We start from the raw sequence: 23,671 nt of genomic DNA on the forward strand, positions 1-23,671 counted from the left end.
GGCAGACAGTAGAACTATTAGCATTTTCTGATGATGCTTGGTCTTTGATTTATTTTTGCTTCTCAAATTCACGTGGCCTTGACCCAGCAGTCCGAGCCTTAGCCAAGCACAATGTAATTATCCATTGTTGAGATGAAAATCTCATGGGGGCATCAACTTCAGGCTCAGATGCTGGGGCCGTAGCTTCTGAACCCATGTCAGCTTTTAACATATTTCCTTCTCCATACAGTGTTTAATTGGTGTCTATAGAAAGACTCTGGCTACCAAGATAATCGTTATCTCTATTCTGACGACCCTCAATATTCACACTGATTTTGATTCTTCTCTGTGAACCCTGTACTTACTTGCCTCTGGATTTCATCTCCATAGACTCCTGCAGTGGGGCAGAGGGATATGGCTTCTTATTTTTTATTGAACTCAAGTCAGTTTCAGTTTATTAGACTGACAGTCCCGGCTCTGTCATTTATTAGATGTGTGACCTCCAAAAGTCTCCAAACCTGAGCCCTCTGTTTCCCCATCTGTATGGTTAGGATAATAAGAATAGCTACCCCACGGAGTTGATGTCCTAGTCAATTTATATGATATATGTAAAAATTCTTCATAACTTGTAAAGAAATATACAGATATAATATTAATATATTCAAGGCTGGGCATGGTGGCTCATGCCTATAATCCCAGCAGTTTTGGAGGCTGATGCTAGTAGATCACTTGAGGCCAGGAGTTCAAGACCAGTCTAGCCAACATGGAGAAGCCCTGTCTCTACTAAACAATACAAAAATTAGCCTGGCATAGTGGTGCACACCTGTAATCCCAACTACTCGGGAGGCTGAGGCATGAGATTTGCTTGAGCCTGGGAGGCGGAGGTTACAGTGAGCCAAGATCACACTACTGCACTCAATTCTGGGCAATAGAGCAAGACTCTGTCTCAAAATAATAACAATAATAATATTTTCAAGAGCACAGCAGTAGTAGACCCTAGATATCTGATGACAACACTTTCTATTTCCAAGAAGCGGATGTTTCTGTTGCGTAAAATAAAGCATGAGCCTAACAAACAAAATGTAATCAAGAGAAACAAAAGAACTTAAGAACCTCAGGACTTCAGACTCTCTAGTCTGACAAACCGAAGTGTGTGACTATCATTTACTATTGATAGTACTTGGCATAGCATTAAGGCATTCAAACTTCAATTTTCTACATAGCATGATGGAGAGAAAAATAGTAGCCAGCCTTGGAAAGCCAATAATAGAACACAGATGCCAGGGTTAGCACATAGTAAAATGGCAAAGCATGAGGCTCTTCATTGGACAGAATTGGAGACCAATAGTTTGTTGGTTAATTGAAAAAGTGAAGTTAAACTAGGAAATCCTAAAATGTATACATGCTATACATATATGAACCATTTTATTTTAACTTAAAAACATATAAATGCAAATTTCTTGGTCAGCCTTGTGAAGTAAAGCCAAAATCTTGTTTGAGGGTGGTGGCATATTTTATTTAACATTCTACCAGTGTTCCTGCATAAACCATACCATAATTGCATAACATTTCAAACTTCGGTCTATTCAAAGTGGAGCAACAGTTTAGACTCTTAAAAAACAGCTTAAATGTTTGTGGATTTTTTGTTATTTCACCTTTATTTAAATCGATGGTCATTTTTGTCAATAACTCATCTTTATAGAATTTCCCACTGAATTCAAATTAGTTTCCACAGAAAAAAGCAATTCACATTTCATTGATTTATTTTAGTTTTAATTTACTTATTTTATAAGTTTTTAGCTATATTATAAATTATAATAATAGCAACTACAACAGGCATAAACAGGTTTGGGAATAAGTGAAACTGACTTTCAGGTTGTGTGCTTGTTACTTGGTGGAAATAGAAGCATGTGGAAGTGTAACCGACCAGACAAAAGTGTTCAGTGCACCATCAGCTTCACACACCACATCTATCTGATGGGAGGAAGAGCCATTTTCCCAAAGTTACTTCATGGAAGTCAATTAGGAGAGCTTGTCCCACTTGACAGAGAAGCTCTGATTCCTAGTAACTTGCCACTCTTAGTGGAACAACTTGCTCAAGATCACCTATTACAGTAAGAAAAAAATGATGGTAATAATAGCTGACACACATGGAACATTTATTATTATTGGCCATAGAATCTTTCTTTTTGAGGTTTTTCAAGCGATTGGGCTCCTCAAAACACAGCTTTGGAAAAAAAGTGGTTTACACCAGATTAAGAAGCAATGACCCAGATTATTTGGTATGATACCACAGGCTGTCATATTCCCTTGTTGTCAGCAGAGATCGTCATCTTTCAGTAAGTCTTCTTTGAGTTGAGTTTCTAACACCTTCTGCTTAAGCAGATGCTAATGGCTTTGTCTCCCTGTAGGTACCACCTCTGCTGAGAGGTGGCAAGGCTGCTAACCAGCAGCTGCAGAAGTAACAGCAGGAAGGTGCTCCATTTCTGGTATAATTAGGAAATAAATTTACCCCATGTGGCTTAGGGACATTCCTAACCTTAAAAAGTAAACTATCACCAAGACAAATACCTTATGTATAGGTTACTTTAAAGTCTGCAAAGGGTTTTCACACTGATGATGTTATGTGATCGGAATAACCAGTGGGTGAGCTAGAGTGAGGATCAGTGGATCTCCCCGTTTACAGAGGAGAAAACTAAGACTCACAGAAATGAATGACTTGCCCAAGATTATAAAGTAGTACTCGTTATTCTGTTGCCATCCTACATAGGCATAGGCCTCTTTTCTTGTCAAATAATATTTACATTAATATTTATACTGAATCTTCCTTTATTCATTCATTCATTTATTCATTTAACAAATATTTAGTGAATACTCACTAAGTGCCAGGCAGGATACAAGGGGAAGAGGGGTGAGCAAGACAATGAGTGCCCCTGCTCACAAAGAGCTTGAGATCTAGAAGATAGACTACCTAGAAGATAAAACTGGCCCAGAATTGGTTTTGCAACCATGTTTTACTTTAGAAACCTGAGGCTCAGGAAGGCTAAATGACCTGATATTATGAAATCATAAAATTTTGTACCTGAAAGAAACTTAAAAGATTGTCCAATCTATTCTTATCATTTTATTAAGGAGTAAAATGAAACAGAGTGTTTTGTCCTGAATTACTATGTTAATTTTTATTTTGTAGCAAATTACCATAAATTAAGAGACTTCATGTACATTTATTATGTCATAGTTTCCAGGGGTCAGGAGTTTAGGTATGGTGTAGCTGGGTCTTCACTTTATGCTTCACAGGCTGAAATCAGGTGTCACACAGACTTACCAGTGGGCTCTGGGGAAGAATCCAAGTCCAAGCTCCCTCAAGGTGTTGGCAGAATTTAGTTCCTTGTGGTTGTAGGACTGAGGTTATTTTGCCTAGAGGCCCTTCTCCAGGCCTTGCACAAGGTCCTCTTCATCTTCAAAAGAATAAAGGTGCATGGAGTCCTTCTCACACTTCAGACTTTTCTGAGTTCTGCCAAAGCGAGAGAAAACTCTCTGCTTCTAAAGGGACACATCTGATTGGATTAGGTCCACTAAGATAATCTTCCTCTGTAGGTCAACTCTGTTATGTAAAAGAACACAGTCACCAGAGTGCTATCTTATCACAGTCACAGGTCCTGGGGACTAGAGCCTAGAACCTTGGGGAGGAGGAAGGCATTTTTAGAACATTCCCTAGTACAGTAGCATAGTTTGGGAATAATAGAATGAAAAAGAGATAACCTGAGTTCTCTTTGGAGCTCATAAAATACAGTGTTATGAATATATATTTCTGTATAACAAATTGACCCAAATTTAGGGGCTTAAAATACCAATTATTATATTATGCTCCCGATCTGTGGGTCAGGAATTCATGCTGGAAGTTGCTGGGCAATTATGTTCTATGTGGAGTTGATTGCAATCACTTGTTGGTGTTTAGCTGGCAGTGAAGCTGGCCTGGAAGTCCCCAGAGGGCTTCCCTCACATGTCTGAAGCAGAGACGGCCAGAAGGCCGGCCTCAGCTGGGCAGTTCTTGCTTTCCAAGATCTCTCTGTGTAGTCCTACAGCAGAGTGGCCAGATTGCTTAAAATGGATCTCAGAGGTACAAAAAGGAGTTTTCCAAGAGACAGGAGGTGAAAGCTGCCAGTCTCTTCAGGCCTATACCTATAAACTGTGTGAATCACTTATTACATTGGTCAAAGCCATGGTAGGATCTTCCCAGATTCAAGGGGAGAGTACATAAACCTGCTGTCTTTATGGGAGGAATAGCAAAGGATTTATGGCTACCTGATACATAGAGTAGGTTTTTCATTTGTTCATTTTTTCCAGTGTAAAACATTAATTTTTTTGCAAGCACTTTATTTTTTGAAAACAAATTTTATTGTGTTTATTTGAGGTTTACAATATGCTGTTATGAGATACATATGGACAGCAAAATCGTTACTATAGTGAAGCAGGATAGCCTAGCTATCATCTCACCTAGTTTTTGTTAGAAGAGCAGCTAAAATCTATTTAACAACAATCCCCAATGCTGTATTAATTCTGTAAATGTGTTCATCCTACTTATTTGCTATTTTGTATCCTTTGACCTATATTTCTCCATTTCCTCTCCCCCTACAAGCACAGTAACCACTATTTCCATTATCTATTTCTCTACCTTTGTGTATTTGAGCTCTTTTTTTCTTTTCCTTCTGCATTTAAGTGAAATCATGCAATATTTTTATTTCTGTGTCTGGATTATTTCACTTAGAATAATGTTGTGTAGATCTATCTATGTTGTAACAAACAGTAGGATATTATTCTTTTGAAGCTGAATAATATTATATCGTATACATATAGTCAGCCTTCCATACCTGTGGATTCCACATCCATGAACGCAACCAACTATGGATAAAAAATTTTTTATAAAATAACAATGCAATAATAAAAATAATACAAATTTTAAAAATATAGCATTATAACCATGTCATGGTATTTACATTGCATTAGGTAATATAGGTAATCTATAAATGTTTTAAAGTATACAGGAAGACATGGGTAGGTTATGTGTTTAGGTTATGCAAATACTATCCCATAAAAGAGTCTTGGACATCATCAGATTTTGGTATTTTGGGGGGGTTGAGGAGCCAGTTCCCAGTAGATACAGAGAAACAACTGCATATCACATTTTCTTTAAACATTTATTTGTTGATAGTTATTTAGGTTCTTCCCTTATCTTGGCTATTGTGAATAATATTGCAGTTAATATGGGAGTGCAGATATCTTTATCTGTGCTGATTTCATCTCCTTTGGGAATATACCCAGAAGAGGGATTTCTGTGTTGTATGGTAGTTCTATTTTTAATTTCTTTAGGAACCTCTATATTATTTTCATAATGGCTGTACCAATCTACACTCCCACCAACAGTATACAAAGGTTTCCTTTTCTTCACACCCTCACCAACATTTGCTATCTCTTGTCTTTTTTATAATAGCCATCCTTATGGGAGCAAGGCGATATCATATAGTGGTTTTAATTTACACTTCTCTGATTATTAGTGCTGTTGAGTACCTTTTCATATTCCTGTTAGCCATTTTTATGTCTTCATTGGAGAAATGTCTGTTCAGGTCCTTTCTTCATTTTTTAAATTGGGTTATTTGTTTTTCTGCTATTGAGTTGTAAAAGTTCTTTATAAATTTTGATTATTAATCTCTTATCAAGTATGTGGTTTGCAAATACATTTTCCCAGTCTGTGGGTTGCCTTTTCAGTTTGTTAAATATTTCCTTTGCTGTGAAGAAGCTTTTTAGTTTACTATAGACTCATTTATATTTGTTTTTGTAGCCTGAGCTTTTGGTATGATATCAAAAGAGGAACTTTCTACCTATGTTCTCTTCTAGGAGTTTTTTGGGTTTCAGGTCTTCCAATGAGACCTTTTATCCATTCTGAATTGATTTTTGTGTATGGTGTAAGATAAGGGTTCAATTTCATTATTCTGCATGTGGAAATCTGGTTTTCCCAGCACCATTTATTGAAGAGACTATCCTTTTCCCATAGTATCCTCTTGGTGCCCTTGTTGAAAATTAGTTCACCAGTTATGATTGGATTTATTTCTGGGCTCTCTATTCTGTTCCATTGGTCTATGCTTCTGTTTTTTAATGCCAGTTCTATATTGTTTTGATTACTATAATTTTGTAGTATAATTTTAAATCAGGAAGCATGATGCCTCCTACTTTGTTCTTCTTTCTCAGTATTGCTTTGGCTATGTGAGTTTTGATTTTTTTGGGATTGCTTTTTCTATTTCTGTGAAGATTGACATCGACATTTTTATAGGGATTATGTTAAATCATTATATTGCTTTGAATAGTGTAAATATGTTGATAATATTAATGTTCCCCATCCATGAACACAGTATCTTTTCATTTATTTGCATCTTCTTTAATTTCTTTAATGTTTTACAGTTTTCAGTGCACAAATCTTTAACTTCCTTGGTCAAATTTATTCCTTTTTTTTTTTTTTTTTTTGTAAATGAGATACTTTTTACATTTCTTTTTCAACTAAGTTATTTGTGTGTAGAAGTGCTACTCATTTTTGTATGTTGATTTTGTGTAATTCAACTTTACTTAATTGATTGATTAGTTCTAATAGATTTTTGTGGGAGAATCTTTGGGGTTTTCTGCATATAGAATTATGACACTTGCAAATAGAGTTTATTCTACTTCTTCCTTTCTGATTTGGATGCTTTTTTATTTCTTTTTCTTGTCTGGTTGCTCTTGCTAGTACTTCCAGTACTGTATTGACTAGAAGTGGTAAGAGTGGACATTCTTGCCTTGAATCGAATGTTAGTGGAAAAGCTTTCAGCTGTTTCCTGTTGATTATGATGTTAGTTGTGGGTTTTTCATAAATGCCCTTTATTTTATTGAGAAGCTTTTACTCTATAGCTAAGTTTATGAGTTTTAATAAGAAAAGATTTTTAACTTTGTCAAGTACTTTTTTCTGCATCAATTGTGGTAATCTTATGATTTTAATCTTATGATTTTAATCTTTTATTCTGTTAATGTGATATATGACACTTACTGATTTGTATATATTATACCAGCCTTGCGCTCCTGGGATAAATTCCACTTGGTTTAGATGTGTTGTTAAATTCAGCTTGCTAATATTTTATTGAGAATTTTTGCATCAATGTTCATTAAAGACATTGGTCTGCAGTTTTCTTTTTTTTTTGCAGTGTCTTTGTCTGACTTAGGTATCAAGGTGATGCTGGCCTCATAACATGTGTTTGGAAGTATTCCCTCTAGCTCTAGTTTTTGGAAGAGTTTAAGAAGTATTGGTAACAAATATTTTTTGAATATTTGGTAGAATTGAGCCATGAAGTCACCTGGTCCTGGGCTTTTCCTTGGTGGAAGGTTTTTAAATACTACTTCACTTCAATCTCTTTTTTAACGGTCTGTTCAGGTTTTCTTTTTCTTCCTGATTCAACCTTCGTAGGTTGCATTTTCCAGGAATTTATCCATTTCCTCCAGGTTATCCAATTTGTTGGCATATAATTGTTCATAATAGTCCCTTATGTTCCTTTTTATTTCTGAGACATCTGTTGTAGTGTCTCCACTTTCATTTCTGATTTTATTTATTTGAGTTTCCTCTTTTTTTTTTAGTCTAGCTAGAGGTTTGCTGATTTTGCTTAGTTTTTCAATGAACCAACTCTTGGGTTTATTGATTTTTTCCCATGACTTTTGTGTTCTCTATTTGATTTATTTCTGTTCTGATCGTCATTATTTCCTTCCTTCTGCTAAATTACAGTTTAGTTTCCTCTTCTTTTACTAACTCCTTACTTTATTTGGGATCTTTCTTCTTGTTTATTATTTATTGCTGTAAACTTCCCTCTGATAACTTCTTTTGATGCATCCTATATGTTTTCATATGTCATGTTTCTACTGTTATTTGTCTCAAGATATTTTTCAGTTTCCCTTTTGATTTCTTCATTGACCCATTGATTGTTGAGGAGCATGTTCTTTTATTTCCACATACTAGGGAATATGTCAAGATTTCTCTTGTTACTGATTCTAGTTTCATACCATTGTGGTTGGAAATAATACTAGATATAATTGTAATATTATTGAATTTGCTAAAACTTGTTTTGAGGCCTAACATATGATCTATCCTGGAGAACGTACCATGTGCTCTAGAAATGAATGTATAGTCTGCTGATGTTGAATGAAATGTTTTGTATATGTCTGTTAGGTCCATTTGGTCTAAAGTGCAGTTTGTTTTCAGTATATTTTGGTTATTTTTCTGTCTACTTGATCTATTCATTGTTGAAAGCAGGGTATTGATGTCCTCTACTATTATTACATAGATATTTATTTATTCCTTCAGGTTCATTAATATTTATATATTTAAGTGCTCCAATGTTGGATCCATATATATATTTATATTTGCTATGTCCTTTTGATGAACTGATGCTTTTATTGTTATACAATGATCATCTTTTTTTCTTGAAATACTTTTTTACTTGAAGTCTATTTTATCTAATGTAAGCATAGCAGCCTCTGTTATCTTTTGACTACTCTTTGCAAGAAATGTCTTCTTACATCCCTTCACTTTCAGCTGTGTGTCCTTTAAGCTAAAATGGGTCTCTTATAGGTAGCCCATAGTTGAATCTTTTCTTTTGTCAATCTACTCAGCCACTTTGTCTTTTGATTGGATATTTACAGTCCATGTCATTATTGATAGGGAAGAATTTACTCCTGATATTTGTTCATTATTTCCTGGTGGTTTAATAGATCGTTTTTTTTTCCTTTCTTCCTTGTTTACCTTTGTGGTGTGGTGATTTTCTGTAGCGCTAATCTTTGGTTTCTTTCTCTTTCTCATTTATGTATCTCTGTAGTATTTTCTTTTTTCTTTGTAGTTACTATGAGGCTTACATCAAATAGTTTATAGTTATAATAGACCATTTTAAGCTGATAACTTAAATTTGGTGGCATATACCTTTTACCTTTACCCTCCCCCCAATTATTTATATTTGATTTATTCTTGATTTATATTTTATTTATTTGTTGCCACAATTTATATGTTTTATACTGTGCATTCCTTAAGAAATTACTGTAGCTACAGTCATTTTTGGTCATTTTAACTTTTAACTTTCATACTAGAGATTAGATAGATTTATATATCACTATTACAGTCATGGGATAGTCTGAATTTAATTATGAATTTACCTCTACCAGTGTGTTTTATGCTTTCATATATTTTCTTGGTAGTAATTATCATCCTTTCACTTTTAGTTGAAGTACTCCCCATTTTTTTTTAAAGATGGGAATGTTACTCTGTTGCCCTGGCTGAAGTGCAGTGGCATGATCATAACTCACTGTAGCCTCAAACTCCTGGGTTCCAGTGATCCTCCTACCTCAGCCTCCCAAGTAGGTAGGATGACAGGCACATACCACCATGCTTGGCTAATTGTAATTTTTTTATGATTATTTTAAAAACTTTTGTAGAGATGGGGTCTCACTATGTTGGCAAGGCTGCTCTTAAACTTGGTCTCAAGTGATCCTCCCCTCTCAGCCTCCACAGTCTTTGAGATTACAGATGTGAGGCACCATACCTGGCTCTAAACATTTTTTCTAAGGCTGATCTAGTGGCGAGGAATTTTCTCAGCTTTTCTTTGTCTGGGAAATCCTTTATTTCCTTTTCATTTCTTTGCTAGGTGTAATATTCTTGATTGAAAGATTTTTTATTTTTTTCTTTCAGTGTTTGAACTGTATCATCCTATTATTTCCTGGCCTTTTAAAATCATTTCTATGATGTCATTGATATTTTTATTATAATGTGCCTTGTGGAGGACTTCTTTGGGTTGAACCTTTTGGGAACCTGTGAGCTTCATGAATCTGGATGTTCATATCTCTTCCGAGACTTGGGAAATGTTTAACAATTATATCGTTAAATAAGCTCTCTATGCCTTTCTTCATCTCTTATTCCTCTTACACTCTCATCATGTAAGTATGTGCTTGCTTACTGGTGTCCCATAGTCCCACACACTTTATTCACTCTTTTTAATTTATTCAATTTTTAAATTCCCCCTTTACTGGGTTATTTTAAAAGACTTCTCTTCAAGTCCAGTATTTCTTTCTTTTACTTGATGTAGTCAGCTATTGAATATCTTAATTGTGTTTTTTAATTCATTCATCGAATTATTCAGCTTTAAGATTTCTCTTTGGTTCTTTTTAACGATATCTTTTTAATGATATCTTTTTGTTGAATTTCTCTCAGATCATGAAGTTTTATTAATTTTATTGAATTATCTGTTGACATTCCCTTGTATCTCAATGAGTTTTGCTTTTAAAGATCGTTGTCTTGAATTCCTTTTTAGGCAATTCACAATTTCCATTTTGGAGGACTTGTTATTGGATAATTGTTTTGTTCTTTTGGTTGTGTCATGCTTCCTTGTTTTTTCATGTTCCTTGTGTCCTCATGTTTATATCTGTGCATTTAGTGGACAATCACCATTTATAATTTTATAGAGTAGCTCTCATAGAAAAAGACATTCCCTTGCAGGTGAATCCTATAGTGTCAGTTGGGTAAGGTGCATTAATTCTGGTTCTGGGTGGGTGCACTGGTTGTAGCCATGATGCAACTTCTTCAGTTGTAATCAATGTCAGAAATTTCTGTGGATACCTTAATAGCCTAATCTACAAGACTTTGTGGCAGTGGTGGTGATAAGGTAGATTGTTAAGGTTATTGGCAACAAGGGCTTCAGGGATTCTGTTGTTCTCATTTTTTCCCACAGTGCGAAGACTTAGCTGAATTGAATTCGTTTTGGAGTTGGGTATAATATAGGTAACAGGCAGCCACGGTGGCGCTGTTTTCAAGGACACAGGTGCTTAGAGTGGCAATGGAACTGGGGTCCTATGATCAGTGTCTTGTTGAATACTGTGGCCCATGTGACATGGGTGCAGGTTTACTTTCTTAGCTTTCGCACCAAGCAGAGGATTGTGATTCCAAGGCACTTCAGTAGCTCAGGCCCAGATGGCAGGGATGTAACAGTGACTCTGATCCTGCATATTGGGACACAGCACTGGTATGCTGTAGAGAGGAAGGGGTGTTCCAGAGGCTCAGGCTCTGGGGAGCAGAATACAACTGCAATTTGGGTTGGAGAGCCAACAGGGCACAAAGACAACTTGGGCATCGGGAGAGAGGGTACTGCTTAGTGGTGACACTGGACCCTGGAATGGTGGGACATAGCAGCTACCCAAATCAGTGAGGCTGGGTGCTGTAGAAGCAAGAACCAAGAATGGCAGGGCATGGCTATGGCTTGGGCTCTAGGGTTCAAATAGCAGTGCAATATTGGCTTTACTACGCATTGGACGTATGGCCCCTCAGTCGTGCATACTCCAGAGGGCTGGTCCAGATCCAGAGAAGTGGGGCGCTGCAGCAGTTTGACATAGTGGACAAGGTGATACAGATCAGCCATGGCTGTGCTTCCCTGGGGGTCAGGTACCATGTGGACTCAAGCACCAGGGTTGTGGCTGTTCCCTGGGCCAAAGCTCCATTTACCTGAGACTAGTTGGTTCAGGGTCTAAGTGTGCAAGGCTGCTTTGCCAGCTTGGGCGTGGCTTTTCTGCTGGGCTGGAGCACCTGGTCTCCAAGGGATAGAACACCACCAGGGCTTAGACACTGGGGTCATGGCTGCTTCAGTTTCCTGGGGTCAAGGTACAGGTTGATTCAGGCATCCAGAAAGTGAGGCCTGTCTCCTGACTTGGGTGTGGCTTCTCTCCTGGGCCAGAGTACCTGGTCGTGGAGGGGCAGGGTGCCAAACTGCAGCTGTTCCCTGGCCAAAGCTTCATTTCCCTGGGGCTGGGGCAACAGACTGGTTTAGGCACTGAGGGGACACAGCTGCCTTACCTTCCCAGACATAGTTTCTCCACTGGGGCAGACTGCCTATTCCTCATGGGGCAGGGCACTGCCTGGGCTTGGGTGCCAGGGTCACAGCTGCTCCACTGAGCCTAGGCTGTGACCCTGGCATCTGAGCCCATGCAGTGCCCTGGGCTCGGGTGCCAGGGTCACAGCTGCTCCACTGAGCCTAGGCTGTGACCCTGGCATCTGAGCCCATGCAGTGCCCTGGGCTCGGGTGCCAGGAGCAGGGCACAGCAACAAATGAAATGGGGGAGATGGAGTGCCTCCCAGGCTGCTTGTTCCCCATGGGTAAGGAACTGCAGCAGCTTGGCTGGGGAATGGAGCACTGCTGTGTATGATCATAGTGCAATGATGTCAGTGCCTCAGGGATGGAGAAGTGCAGTGGCTACTGGCCACTAGAGAAAAACACACTCTAGCAGGGGCTCTGGTTTCAAAATGTCACAGTGCAGTAGCATGTCGAATAAAAGGGTTGGGGGTGGGATACAACATGGGCTTCTTTTCTGGAGTAGTACAGCCCCTAAACTGGGCTCAGGGCCCATGAAAACTTTGCCCTGCAGGGAGAGGGCTCACCTGGTTCTGAGCTAATCCAGACTGGGGAGAGGAGGTAGCAGAGACAAGATGTTTTGTTTCCTTCTCTATAGAGTCATCCTGCTTTTCTCTGCCTTACAGGGTTTTCACCACCCCCTTACTGTACTTCAGTGCTGTCCATTAGTCACTATGGTCAAAATTTAGTTGTTCGTTCATTGTTTTGGTCCTTTTATGTGTTGGGGAACAAGTGTTAGCCACCTGTAGTCAGTCATCTTGCTGACCACAAGCCTGTGATACATTTTATTGCAAAGGGGAATGTACTCTTCAGAGATGTTGTGAGGAAATATTTTGTAATGCAAGATTGTCCTTTAAAATCTAGTCAATCAAGATTGTTGTTTAGTGGATTTATCTTAAGGTTTCAGCCCCTGTCTAGGTGCATATTTTGTTGTTGTGTGTTGTCATTGTTCTTGTGATTGTTTTTTTGATCTTCTTGAAAGCTGGTTTAAGTGGGGGCAAATGTCCCATAAAATACTATTATTCTATTATTTGGAGAGGTATATAGATAGTGTGGGTACTGAACGAGGGAAGGGAAGGGATCCTACCAGTTGGTGGGTATTCCAGTTATGATATAATCCCCAATGTGCATTCTAGGACTGGGGAAGTACCACAGGAAGTATCCACTGGACCCACTGTGAGATGGACCTGAGCTAAAACTGCATTCATCACCTGACTTCTGTAAACTCTTATTCTGACTGATAGACCACAGTGATATTTTGCATCTCCTGGAATTAATGTCAGTTTAGAGCCAGTGTGCAAAAGTCTTTGGAAAGCATTATTATTTCCTTTTCTCACTCAGTGCAGTCACCCAGGTAAGATGTTATAGGCCTCTTTGGAGAAGGCTGGGAGGAAGATAAACGGTATAAATTTTGGGAAGTGTGCAGCTCCTTCCTCAAGGGGAAGATTCTGGTTCTGGGCTTCCAGGTACTACTTGTGTGACCTCAAGCAGGTTACTTAATGTCCCTGGACACTATTTCTCATCTGCCACAGGGACCAGGCCTTGCCTAAGTGTTATTTAGCTTTAAGGTTCTGGAATTGTCACTGTAAACTCACAGGCAGCTCCCCCCAGGAGAGGTTGCTACTTTGATAGCCCCTGACTACTGATTTTGGTGTGCATGCCTATGTGGAGTGGAGGGCAGGGGGTACAATTTGAGCAACCAAGACTTAATCTGAGTGTATATTAAATTGTCCTATAAATAAGAGGCACAAGCCCACATGTGAAGTCAGGCTAGCTCAGGGCATCTGGCTGTCAATCACAAGTGCTTAAAAGTGTCCTTCTAACTATGTAGCAATGAAGCTTTTAGCTGAGAGTATCTTTGGAACATTTTTTCTATTTATGGGCAGAAAAAAAAAAGGTAGTGAGGTCCAAAATGATGGCAACCGAGGGTGTACAGTCTAGGTGAGGAGCAGGGAGATGTGTGGCAGTAGCTGAGCTTTGCTGCGAGCGCTGTCCTGGGTTTATTTAAGACAACACTAGTAGGAATCTCTCCATTTTCATCCATGCTTGTCATTCTGCATTTGTAGCAAGTAGGGCAATTGACTCACTTGGCTGACGCAAGGCAAGAAAATAAGCGTCTCCAGTTCCTTTCTGTTGTTTTTGGTTTTTTCTTTTTCTTTTTTTCCCCCTGTGGCTCGGAAGTAGCTTCCTGTTTGGAATAGAATCTGTAAGCTCAGGGGATTTAGTCAAAAATAGACATAAGTCTTATAATTTCTATGGATAGCTCTTTTTAATCCTCTGTCAGAGCCATCACCCAATTCTCCTGCCTACCTCCACCCTCCACGTCCTGCCAACAAACTCACGCATGGGTGAGTTTTAGTCCCAGTGATGTGACAAGTCACTAGTGACCATCAGGAAGTTACTTCTCTTCTCTGAGCCTCAGTTTTTTTGTATCTTTAAAATGAAATTTTAATGATATGAATGAAATGATACTCTCTCAAGCCAGCCTGGGACACAGATAAATTGTGAGGATCAAAATTAGAGAACAAACAGAAGAGCTTTAGAACGTTTGAAAGTGATGTGAAAATGTCATGTTTTTCTGCCTTATTAATATCATTCTGATTGTTTTAAAGGACAGTCTTTTCAGTAAATGTTTTACTAAAGTATTACATACATACAGAAAGTGGAAACAACATAAATGTACAGGAAGATGAATCTTTACAAAGTGAATTCACACATATGACCAGCACCAGATCAAAAACTAAGGCATTCTCTGCACTGTACAGCCCCCCTGTGTCTTCTTCTAAGCCTTATCAACCTTCTCCCCAAGGGAATTATTTTTTCCACTGCTTCATCCAGTGTAGGTCAGTTTTGCTTTATATATTAAATGAACTCTTTGTGTCTGGTTTCTTTCACCTTTTCCTCTTTCTATGAGATATTCCTCCATTTTGTTTTATGTAGTTGTGGCTCATTCATTCTCAAAAATATGTTATTGTGTGTGTAGAATTCTTTTCTACTGCTCAGGGTCATTTGACTAGTTTGGCATTATTCCAAATAGTACTGTAATCTTACACATGTCTTTATATATGCTTTTTGGTTGAGTGCATATTAGGCATGGAATTGCTGGGATATACTGTATTCCTATGTTCAACTTAGTGGATACTTTAATGCATACTTCCAGTTTTCTGCATTTGTTGAAGCAAGTTTTGTTCCTAGCAGTAGCCTAGGAGAGTTTCAATTGTTCCACAACCTTGATGACTTAGTGCTTACCTTCTTTTTAATTTTATATTCTAATTTTATTTTGCCATCCTGCTGAGTAATATATCATTGCTAGTTTAATTTGCATTTTTCTGATAGTGAATGAAGTGGAGATTCATTGCATATTGACCTTTTGAATATTCTTTTTGATGAAGTGCCTGTCCATATCATTTGCCTATTTTCCCTTTTGGTTATCTGAATTTTCCTCACTGATTTGTAGTTTATGTATTATCTTAGTCTGTTCAGGCTGCTATAATGAAATACCAAAGACTGGGTAGCATATAAGTAGCATAAATTTATTTCTCACAGCTCTGAAGGTTGGGAAGTCCGAGATCAAGGCACTGGTAGATTTGCTGTCTGGTAAGGGCTTTTGGGTTCACCTTCTACCTGTGTCTTCACTTGTTGGAAGAGACAAGGAGTCTCTCTTGTGTCTCATTTATGAGAACACTAATTCCACTCATCAGAGCTCCACTTTCATGACCTAATTAGCTCCCAAAGGCACCACCTTCTGGTATCATTACCTTGGAAATTGAAATTTCAACATACAAATTTGGGGGAGGGGGTACACAAACTTTCAAACCTTAGCATGTCTTATACATACAATCTCTTGTTGGCTAGAGGTATTGCAAATATATTCTGTCATTGAAAGTTGTCTTTTCATTCTATGGTATCTTTTGATGAATCTGTTTTAATTTTTGTATGGTCCTGTTACTCAATTATCTTCTTTTGTGGTGAGCACTTTTAAGAAATCTTTGCCTACTGTCATAAGGATGCTCCCTTATATTTTCTCCTAAAAGTTGTTTTGTTGCTGTTGTTGTTTTTCTTTTTTCATTTAGATCTGCAAACCATCTGTTTTGATTTAGGAGTACAGAGGAAGTTAAGTGTCAAGATTTATGTTGTTTAATATGGATATTCAACGGATCCAGCAGCATTTGTTGAATTCTTTCCCATTCTGAGTTTTTAAATCTATAATTACTGATTTCAAAGGGATCATTTACTATGTGAGCTCAAGAGAAACATAGTTTGTTTGCATGAGAGACAGTGTGTACCTACTATATGTTAGAAACTTAATGCACATCATCTTATCTGAGCCTCGGAACAACCTTGCAAGCATTGTATTATTATTCCATTCTGTAGTTGAGAAAACTGAAGCTTAGAAAGGACAAGTAATTAACTCAAGGTTAAATAATGAGTAGCAGAGCTATGACTCAATATTCTTTTTTTTAATATTATTTTTGGATTCCAAAGCTCATGTTAGCTCTTTCTTCTTCAAGTATCTTGGTGACAGCATTCATTAGAACTGTGGAGACTGAATAACCAATGAGTTGAAGGTATTAGGCTATAATCAACTCAGCTGTTTTAGTAACCAAGAGGAATAATTTTACTGAAAACATTTATAAAGCATAGTTATTCCTTGCCCTCAGTAACAATCATGGTTAGTAATGGTCAGTCATTACTTCTTTTCACTGGAAGTCTCTCTAGATCTTTGCATATTCCATCCTAGCTCTTAAGACAAAGTGAAAAGTAGATATTACCTTCCCCATTCGACAGATAAGAATACTGAAAGTCAAAGAGGCCAGGTGACTTATTTAATAAGCAAGGCCAAATATCCAAATATACAAATAGCAAGGTCAAATAGGGGTAGAGAAGGGCCCAGCACTTATTTAATTACTTCCTCACCTATGATCACCCCTTCCCACTGCCAGGATCATAGATCTAGATGACCATTATTGTACTTCAGGGTTAAGGCCCATTAGACCCTGGGTAGCCCCCTCTTATTTCATAGCTTTTTGGTTGGAGTCTGTTATTATCCAGTCTAACTACTGCTCAAGAAGAATAAACCACTCTTGTAGCCCTCCACCAGGGAGTCTCCTGCTGTTTTTAGCCTTTCTGTCACCGTTGAGAGGCTCCGGGCGCCTTCCTTCACTTGTCTTCCACACATTCATGCCCCAAAGCAAAATGCTGAATTTGAATATGCAGCTGATGTTGCCTGTCACCTCCTTCCCAGACACAGAACTGTGTAATTGCAAAAATTGTTTCATAATCCTCCTCAATTAAACTCCTGACAACCTAATTTTAAAGACCCTATTGGATTTTTTACATTGATGCTCTTCCCCTTCTTCCTTCTTCCCTCTTCCTCTGCCCTCTCTAGTAAGACCTATATTACCTTCACTCCACAATTGAAAATTAGAAAATAGCTTCAGCATGACAAGGGAACATAACATTTTCTTTTGGTATTTCTTCCTTATTATTATGAGCTACTCAAGGAGGCTGTGACACCATGTGAAGAACTGAGAGAAGGAAAAACACGTTATTAAAGCAATGTTAGAAACTCAAAGAGGGTAATGATTAAAAGCTAAATATTTATCGGGGAAAAATAGTGAACAGAGTGAGTCTGATGGCCAGTTATAATTCATACTAGCATATCCATAGCATTTCTGAGGCTCCTTTCAGTGGAATCTCAAGCATTCTGACACCATTGACTTGATGTATTCATCTCTTATAAATACCATTTCTTTAACACACACACACACACACACACAGAGTCACACACAGCACAACTAAAGAACAGTGCATCATCAGAAACGTAAAAAAAAAGCTGTTTGTCTTCTCACTTTAGTCTGTGGTCTGTGGAATATATGTTTTGTGGAGTCACAGAATTACTCAGACACCCATTACAATGTCAAAGAAATGCCAAGGAGAAAGCAAAAGGCATAAATAAAAGAATAATGCAGAACTCCAATTTCATTTTTTTCATTTCCTCTGTACTTTTAAATACACACTCCTGGTAGGCAAATGGGAGTTATGGATTATAGCTTTCTATTTTAACCTAGATCTGTTTTTCTTCCTCTCTCCTTGGCACTCAATTTGTATGATCTCCCCTAAAATGCCACTGGCCCCACACTGTATTCCCATCTTAGGCAAAACCTCCAATTAAAATCAGCAGGGAGTTTGCTTGAATTAGGAACCCCAGCCTGGGCTCCCCAGCCAGGGGGTTCTGAAAGGGAGATGTGTACCTTTGAAAGCACTGATGGGAAGCCCTGGGTGGTGGAGGCTGTCCTCGAAATGACGAGCGACTCCATGCTGTGTCACCAGGAGACCTGTCAGGTTGCCAGAAATTCCTGGCTGAGGCAAAGACAGAGCCTGCAGGGGGGCAGCTGAGGTGTTTCCATGGTCCAGAGCCTCTTTCTCCTCCAGTTGGGGGTTTAGAGGGCAGGGAATAGAGAGCATGGGCATTGAGGAAGTATTGGGTTTGGATCCAGGAATCCTGAACTTTGCTCTGCTACTCCCATGCTGTGTGACCAAGGTGAGTCACAGTCTCTCTGTGGCCTTCAATGCCCTGATCAGTGGGATAAAAATCACAAGGGAATCCTATCTCATGGGGCTGATGTGAGAATAAAGGGGTAACTGCCACAATGTAGAAAACACTTAAGAAACACTGATTTTTTTTGACCTCAGCAACCAAGTCTCTGAGTTCAGGCCTGAACATGAGAAAGACGAACATTTCCAAGGTTTCTTCTTGAAGGTTCCCTGCTTCTAATGGTCAAAACTGCTTTATTCAGAGCCAGTGTGGGTACTTATCAATCAGGCTCCAAGGTTTTCTTGTTTAGAAATGAAAATTCAGCTTCCTTCTTTCTCCCACTTCCTCCTTCCTTCTCTCCTCTCCTCCTTCCTTCTCTCCTCTCCTTCCTACTTCCTCCTTCCTTCAGCCCCCTATCAGAATGAATTGAAATCCCATCTAACAGAAAGATGCTGATTTGGATGTATTGCATCTCAGCTTTGGCTACAGATGGAAGATGCTTTGGATCCTTAGGGACAGAGAAAAGCACTTTAAAACCTGCTTCTCCCTGCTTCACACTGACTGGCTTTCAGTGGGGCTGTGTCAGCCTTTGTGAGACCCTCCCCTCTGGAGCAGCCTATTAAACTGCTTCTCTGTTGTCAGGGTTGAGGCAGGCTGTCGTCAACTAGCCTGGGAAATGTTATTTGTAGATCTCAGTCCCTCCTATTCCTGATCCCCAGCATCTCCCTATGCATTTGTCGGGAGCCCCAATTATCTGTGAGTGGAGGAAAGGGACCCTGGCAGATCCAGAGGAAGCAAGAAATGTGATAATAGGCCCTTCACAGGTGCAAACTTTCAGTATTTTTCCATTATTTCAGTATATTTCTCTTTTTGTGTCTTGCTTTTTTCTTATTGCTCACCTTATCATTATAATTTTACATTATGATACCTAGAAGAAAGTGCACTGATGCCAGAGGTAGAGAGTTTGGTATTTGAATGTGGGGAATACCTTTGTGATCTCAGACAAGTTATCTCACTTCTCAAGGACTCATTTTTCTTTGTCTGTAATATGGAGGTGGTTTCGTGTGCTATTGAGGGAGACAGTATGAAAAGCCTCCAGCACTATACCTGGTATACAGTGAGAACTCAATAGTTGTAAGTCACAGATGCTCTCAGCTGGTTTAGGGCACTGCCTGCAATTGAACCTTGCAGAGTTTATGACTATCCATGATAACTACGCAGAGAACTGGCTGGAGATGGAGAAGGTATAGGGGATTGATTTGATTGAGGCTTTTTCCTCATTATTGCAATTTGCTTGTATTCAAAAGAAACACACACACATACAGACACACACACACACAATGAAATAAGCTTGTTTTGGTTCTAATCTCAAAATGAAATATTGAAAAGCAAAGAAAGTTTGTTGACCTTGGGGATCAGGACTCACTGGTAACATTGCTTTACCTCTCTGCCCCCACTGTCTCTGCAATTGGCCTCTCTAGAAAAGGAAGAGAATGGACAACTAGCCCACCCTCAAGTGGCCCATACAATAGCTGAATTGGGACCCCCAGCCTGGGCTCTTCCCCAAATCTGTGAGTTAACACAGATGATGCCTTGGCTGCATCTCTTTGTTTCTATCCGACCCACTCTAATTTCATTCCATCTCATCCTCCCTGTCCGGTGTCTCCTCCATAGCCTCTGTCTGCTCATTTGCTCCACATTTCCCCACCATCTCCAACACCAAGTCCTTTTCTCCACTTATCACCCTTCCCCACTCTCCACCTTTCCCCTCTGTTTTCTTTCCTCTTTCCCTCAGCCTCGTGCTCCCTGCTCCCCGTGAACACCACCTGCTTTCTAAGTCCTCTTGCTGTATCATTAATGCCTTCTTTGATACAGCCCACAACTTCATGATTATTCTGAGGTCAGGAGATGCAGGTGCCACGCAGCTCGCAAATGTATCTCAGAGGCCCTCTGTCCCCAATTCCTCCTGCCTGACAGGGCTGGAATCCTAATTTGCCATTAGCCCCGTTGCTTATTGCAGCATCACCAGGAACTTTCATCTTTTTATTTCCCTCACCGAGGATTCTGAGAGTTCAGCCACAATGAAGCATTGATTCAAGGAGTGGGGGCTGCGGTCCTTACAAAGGGTCCCAATGATGAGACACGAGAAAGGGGGCGCTCTACGGGGTTATAGAATGCCTTGCAGATGGGAACAGAGGAACTCTAAATGGGGTACTGTCCTGTCACTTGGAGAGGGAGTGACAGGGGCAAGTGTGGGCCATGTGAAAGAGGCATTTTGAAATGACACTCTCGTCAGATGGAACCACGCAATCAGGGCCGTGTAGAGGGCCCCTGCAGCTCACAAAAATATCAGATGACTCATACCCAATATTCAGTCAATGTTCTGGTTTGGGAGGTGGGAGCCACAGAGCTCATTATTATTCCAGCTCCGTTTCCTGAAGGCTGGGCCTGCTGCTGTTCTCCAGGCTGTAATAGGATTGGTCTCACGAAGCAGAAACTGGGGAGGCCTGGAGCTGTGTGGGTGGATGGTACGGAAAACAAATACTGCAGTCCTGAGGGGAGACGGAGAAGTTTGTTTTTCCTTTTATAAATGAAAACTAACAAGAAAAATATGAATATTCTTTATGCATTCATTCATCAAACATTGATTCACTCAGCAAGTATTTGTAGAGCCAGGCTCTGGGCTAGGTGCTCGGAGAAGGAGGGACCTCTCCTCTCCAGCCTAAGAGCCTGGAGAGGAAACTGACAAAGAAACGAGGGGTTTCAATACAGTGTTTTGGATACTGTCAGGGAGGTTTTATCGCCAGGACCGGGTGGTTCTGTGGATTTGAAAAGGAGAGGATTTCAAGGAGCCCACTAATTATTCCGCCATTTTCTCCCAACCGATAAGCAACTCATTGAAAGCAAAGCATGCTGGGAAGCCATTTCAACAGTATCCATTTTCAAATGGATATAACAAAATGGTTTTCCTCAAACTCCAGAGCGATAGTGAAATCCCTGAGAGTGTCTCAATACCTTCAAAGGAAGAGCTTATTCTCTGGGATAAGAGTACTTTTTATTATTACCTTTTCCATAATTGCTCTGTGCCAGGCTCTTTTAAGCACTTTAAATATATTATCTCACTGAATCCTCTCACCAGCTGACTAAGATGGGCTTTATTATCCTCATTTTAGATATTGATACTGAGGCTTAAAGAGATGAAGTGACTTGATCCTGGTTATAGAATGCAGCTTTGAACTCAGCTCTGCTTGGGCCAACAACCATGCTTTTCAACATTAGGCTCTACTGCCTAATTAGGCTCTTGGTGTTTGTGGTTTGGGGATTGTGGCTCATCAGTGGAAGTGATAGAATAGATGGATTGTTAACACTTCCTACCACAGAGAGTACAATGCAAATTAGCTTCTGTTTCTGCTTTTATAAAATGGAGATCAGGAATCACTGAGAGCATCATTATCATCATCATCATCATCATCACCATCACCATCTCCACAGCACACGACAGCCTTAAGAAGAGTGCTCTTGACTCTCACTTGACCGACAATGCAAACAGCCACAGTTGTGAGCCAGGAGACTACTCTCTGATTGGTTGACTCTGAGTCCATCCTTTCACCTCTGAGCTTCCATTGCCATGTCTATAAAATATCGCTGACAGTCCCTTTGCAGGAATAACAACTGCTAACTTTTATTGAGCTCTTAATAAATACCAAGTTTGGGGCTAAGCCTTCACATAAAAATTCATATAATCCTCACATAGCTCTGTGTGGTAGGAATGATTAGGAAGGGGAAGAAAACTGCCCAGCATTACCTCAGCTTGCAGGTGGAGAAGTCAGGATTTTGAGCTGTGTCTGACTGACCTCAAGTCCCAAGGTATTTTTAGGGTGTTGCTGTGAGGCTCAAGTGAGAAAATGGGAGTGAATATACCCTGTGCAGGGTAAAAAGTGCTAGACACACAAGGGATTATTGGTAGCATGGAAGACAGCCAAAGGGTGACTTGCACTGAAAAAAGGAAAGATGAGAGGCCTTTAAGCTAACTGCCTTGCATATTTGTTCCTCCTCTGATGCTGCTTCTTATCTGATGGAATATCTGTCTTAATTAGAACGTTTCAGTGGCTGAAATCAGGTTATAGACTTTGGTGTCATTTATAGTGTTGAGGGCCTGTGGGGAGGGGCCCAGAGGCTGCAATAGAAATGCAACTGAATGGAGAGTTTGGAGCTCTGGAAAAATGCGGGGAAATAACCCCTTTCTTTTCTTTTCTTTCTTTCTTTTTTTTTTTTTTTTTTAATTTATTATACTTTAAGTTCTGAGATACATGAGCAGAACATGCAGGTTTGTTACATAGGTATACACGTGCCATGGTGGTTTACTGCACCCATCAGCCCGTCATCTACATTAGGTATTTCTCCTAATGCTATCCCTCCCCTATCTCCCCAACCCCCAACAGGCCCCAGTGTGTGATGTTCCCCTCTCCGTGTCCATGTGTTCTCATTGTTCAACTCCCACTTATTAGTGAGAACATGTGGTGTTTTGCTTTCTGTTCTTACATTAGTTTGCTGAGTATGATGGTTTCCAGCTTCATCGATGTCCATGCAAAGGACATGAACTCATCCATTTTTATGGGTGCATAGTATTCCATGGTGTATATGTGCCACATTTTCTTTATCCAGTCTATCATTGATGGGCATTTGGGTTGGTTCCAAGTCTTTGCTACTGTGAACAGTGCTGCAATAAACATACGTGTACATGTGTCTTTATAGTAGACTGATTTATAATCCTTTGGGTATATACCCAGTAATGGGATTGCTGGGTCAAATGGTATTTCTGGTTCTAGATCCTTGAGGAATTGTCACACTGTTTTCCACAATGGTTGAACTAACTTATACTCCCACCAACAGTGTAAAAGTGTTCCTGTTTCTCCACACCCTCTCCAGCATCTGTTGGAAATAACCCCTTTCCAATGTGTTCTGAAAAACCACCATGAGAATCATGTAAGACCATCAGTAGGGAAGCACTACATGATTTCTAGAGTATGATAAAATATAATTTGTTTTTGTTGAAGTTGTTAGATGTTATACACCCTCATGGGATGAATCTGTATTGGGGGTTGAAACGTGGTTTAAGTTAAACAAAATAATCCCTAAGGTCTTTTTCATTGCTGATTGTTTACAATATGTTGTCATCCAGAAGGGGTATTTGAGTCTA

General features: G+C 39.5%; 1 protein-coding gene across 1 annotated transcript in view; it reads left to right on the top strand.

The window, feature by feature from the left end:
- Window positions 1-23,671, top strand: part of BRINP1 (BMP/retinoic acid inducible neural specific 1) — a 198,961-nt gene that overhangs the window by 173,360 nt on the left and 1,930 nt on the right. The gene's annotated exons all lie outside the window — the stretch shown is intronic.

The sequence above is a fragment of the Macaca thibetana genome, chromosome 15 (genome assembly GCF_024542745.1).
Source record: "Macaca thibetana thibetana isolate TM-01 chromosome 15, ASM2454274v1, whole genome shotgun sequence".
NCBI lineage: Eukaryota > Metazoa > Chordata > Mammalia > Primates > Cercopithecidae > Macaca > Macaca thibetana.